We start from the raw sequence: 4,246 nt of genomic DNA, 5'->3' as shown, positions 1-4,246 counted from the left end.
TTCCAAAAAGGATTTTTGGTTGTGAAAAGCTAAGTCAAACACCCCATAAGACTCCTTATTAATTGTTCATCACTCGTTGGTTCTTGATTATAAAATTGATTATTGATTATAACGATACCAATTTTCTTTTTTGGAAACAGCATATATGTAGATATAAAGGGCCACAACGATGAACAAGTAGCATAATCGAATGGCAATGGTACAGCTACAATTTAGAAAATAAGATGACTAAAAGGGGGAAACACTCCAATCAACCCAACTACCACAACATTGTCAACTCCTATACTTGTACCAAAGATATGCTATGAGATAACATTATCAACAATCTTGGAGGGAGATGTGCGTAGTTGCTTGAATAATTTATCATTTGTTGCTAACCAAGTGTACCAAAGTAGACAAAAGAAAATCACCTCGAGAATCAATCTTTTCCGAATGCAGTGACCCCAAGCAGCCGCAAAATTTAAAAATTCAAAAATTGATGAAAATTGTCTAATTAGTATTCCACACCATTTAAACACCCATACTCGAGCTTCCTGCGCCATCTTACATGTGAACCAAATATTATCGAACACAAAGTTTGAGTAAAAAAAGTTCACCTTCATCATAGTATTTAGCATTTTTAACATAATATATAATTACATTTTTTTATCAACTTAAAATACTTATTGAGTAGTCTACTTCAATAATTTTTTTTTAATATAGGTAAATGACAAAAAAAAACTCTTTTTACACAGAAATTCGATTTTGACATCGTGTTTTTTTTTGGTCAATTTTGACACTGTGTTTTCCAATTTGTTACAATTTTGATCACTTGACCGGTTAACCAGGTTACATGCTAACGTAACATAATGACGTGTTAGTTTTGATGACGTGACATGCTGAAATTATATGCTGACGTGTTAAAATTGATTTTTTTTCCACAAAAAACACTAAGTTTTAACTTTTTTTCGATTTTGACACTAAGTTTAATTTTTTATTTTAATTTTGACACTATGTTTCTTTTGTTCCAATCGAACATCATTTATCTAATTTTGTCTATTTTCCATTTGAAACCGTATAAATATATTTTTTTATTTCATTTTAAACTGTATAAACATATTTTTTTCATTTAAAAACCACATTTTTATTTAAATACAAGGTGTTTTTTCTTACATTCAAACCATTAGTTATATCATGAGAATCAAACTAACCATAAGCTTCTAATAAGATGTAAAAATTTGATGGGTTGCAAACTTGATATCTGAGTTTTGATCTACTACACGCCTCCAAATCTCCAAACACATTTTTAAAGTTGCATATTTAATATAAAATACAATTTTTATATAAAAAATGCATATTTATATATAAAGATATGGTTTGAGTGTAAAAAAATGTATTTATACAAAACTATGGTTTTTAAATGAAAAAAAAACATATTTATACGGTTTCAAATAGAAAATTGTCAACATTAAACAAATTGAAAAAAATGATGTTCGATTTGGAACAAAAAAACATAATGTCAAAGTTCAAAGAAAAAAAATTAAACTTAGTGTCAAAATCGAAAAAAAAATGAAAACTTAGTGTTTTTTGTGAGAAAAAAAATTCAATTTTGACACGTCAGCATATCATGTCAGCATGTCACGTCATCAAAACTGTCACGTCATCATGCCACATTAGCATGTAACTTGGTTAATCGATCAAGTGGTCAGAATTGTAACAAATTGAAAAACACAGTGTCAAAATTGACAAAAAAAATAACACGGTGTCAAAATCGAATTTCTGTGTAAAAATAGTGTTTTTTCTACCATTTACCCTTTAATATAATATACATTTATTTACATGAAGCTAATTATTTCTCTTCAGCACTCCAAAAAGTTACATGGGATGGTGGATAGATAGTTATAACTAGTGTCATACCCGTCCGGTGGACGGGTTGATCGATGTAAAAACAATAGATTGATTTTACTTTCTTCTATAACATCCTTCTTTTATTTGGTCTTTTGTTAGCATTGTACAATGAAAAATCAACCCAATTATATTACATATGAATGAATTAACAAATAGCAATAGATTAAAAGACAATCAAATTAAAGAATAACAATCGATTAAAACACAACCAAATGAAACACAAATTAACTTTTTTCATTATAACCTAATAATTACAATATACTAAGTTTTATTTAAATGTGTTTAAACTTAATGACGATATAATATTTAGACTGTAGTTATACACATTGGGCGGACGACAAATGAGTTTAATTGGTCCAAAAAAGCTTTACATCAACATCGGGGTTAAAAAGCTCCGAAAATGGTAGACGCAATTGTACTCTTGACAATTCTTTTCTGGGAACCGAATTTCAATCCAAGAGTGAAAGGTCGTATTTATTTTTGGTCCCCAAAAATTTTCTTTTGCAATTTTGGTCCTTTAAAAATATTTATAACATCTTTAGTCCCTATTCCAGGTAAAATAACAATATTCCACTTTTATATTTATTTTATAAAAATATTTAAGTTAATTTTAGAATATTATCATAGGATTTGGAACCACCATCCCAACCCAACCCGCCCCCATTCAATTTCCCACCACCGCTCCACCCATTCACTCATTTTACCCTTAACATGCATAGAATAAAACCCAAATCCTAAACAAAATTCAAAATACCAAATCATCATAAGTCAAGGCATCGGTAACCACAATAGTGGGGAGAGTTTGTGTGGTCGAGTGGCAAAAAGGTTGGGGTAGCATGCACACCCGAGGACCCAAAATGGTTATACGTAGGGTGTTTGAGGTAGAGTGCGGAAGTTAGAGTGCGGAAGTTAAGTAGTTTGGTGGGTAAGATATTATGGAGGTAGGTAGTTGTATGGAGTGCATCAACCTAAAATGTAGGTGGGAGGGAAGCATGAGTGAGGAGAGGGAGAATGAGTTTGTTGATGCGACGAATCATGCGTTCGACTTTCCCGTTTTTTAGGAGGTGTGTAGACAAGAGAAGCGGATGTGTAGGCCGGTGGTTTTGGCGAATTGATGGAAGTGGTGGTTGTCAAATTCTCCTCCTTTGTCACATTGAAAGGTTTTGATATTTTTTTGGAATTGCGTTTGTATGAATTTGTGGAAGTCTTTGAATTTGTCATAAGTTTCAGATTTACATTTTAAGGGAAATACCCATGTATAGCTTGTGTGGTCATCAATAGTTAGAAGATAGTATTTGTAACCACTTTTGCTTGGCAAAGGAGAGGTCCGTAAGTCAGCATGGACAAGATTAAAGGGTGTAAGGGTGGTAGAAGTAGAGTCGGTGAATGGGAGACGTTTGTGTTTAGCGATTTGATGTGAAGAACATACAAAAGAAGGATCAAGTTTATTTCAAGAGATAAGTTTATTAGAACTAAGAAAGTCCATTACATGAAGACCCGGATGTCCAAGTCTATTATGCCAAAACGATGAATTAGCGGAAATAAAAAAAAAAGATAAACTTGGAGTGAGAGCAGGAACGTTGATTGGATAAAGATCCCTAATGCTATTGCGCCTCGTCAGGAGTTTCCCACTCTTGTAGTCCTTCATAGATAAACCATAAGGGTCAAATTCAACAGATACAAGATTATCACAAGTAAATTTTTGTACGGAGACGAGGTTTTTAACAATGCCAGGTGTGTAAAGTATGTTTTTCAGATGGATAGCCTCATGCTTACATTTCACTATCATAATAACACCGGATTTCATTTATTTACCAAAAGAAACAATAAGTAACTTTCATTTTACCCAAAGAAACAATAACTAATTTGCAACTTATAAAATGTTTACAAGTGTTTTTTTAACAGTTCATGTATAAATATTAGACAAGAACATCTGAGAGTTGGAACAATTAAAGTAAATAGATAAAATACATGTGAAAATAAAGAAACATCATATTGTGGGGTGAACAATATCTAATAGATTGGTCTTTCCTTTTGGACTTGGAGTATTCAGATCTAGCCACCAACTTGTTTTCTTCATTCAAAAAAGTAGCCAGCCGATGACAAGCTTCAATAATTATAAACCAGAAAATGAAAAATATTTGAGAAATAACAGAAGACAAATCAGCAAAGTAGAATGATAGGGGATTGTGGGAACGGGCAAATTCTTGGTTGTTATAAGGTTGCAACCATAATTATATTTCTTCTATGTGCAATTTACCATTGAAAAACAAATTGAGATCATATGCATTATGCATGGAAAATGGTATTTTTTTCAAAACAAAGGTTATTTTTACATCGGTTAAGTCGTTTACCAGAC

General features: G+C 31.7%; 1 long non-coding RNA gene across 9 annotated transcripts in view; it reads right to left on the bottom strand.

The window, feature by feature from the left end:
• Positions 1-3,820: 3,820 nt before the first annotated feature.
• Positions 3,821-4,246, bottom strand: part of LOC145031510 (uncharacterized) — a 5,360-nt gene continuing 4,934 nt past the window's right edge. For all 9 annotated transcript variants that reach the window (XR_013676959.1, XR_013676955.1, XR_013676954.1 and 6 more), the window contains one exon: positions 3,821-3,994. This is a non-coding gene — a long non-coding RNA (uncharacterized LOC145031510). The remainder of the gene's footprint in view (positions 3,995-4,246) is intronic.

Source organism: Lactuca saligna, chromosome 2, assembly GCF_052625555.1.
Source record: "Lactuca saligna cultivar CGN05327 chromosome 2, ASM5262555v1, whole genome shotgun sequence".
NCBI lineage: Eukaryota > Viridiplantae > Streptophyta > Magnoliopsida > Asterales > Asteraceae > Lactuca > Lactuca saligna.
Note: the sequence above shows the minus strand (reverse complement) of the source record. Positions and strands in the feature narration are given on the sequence as shown.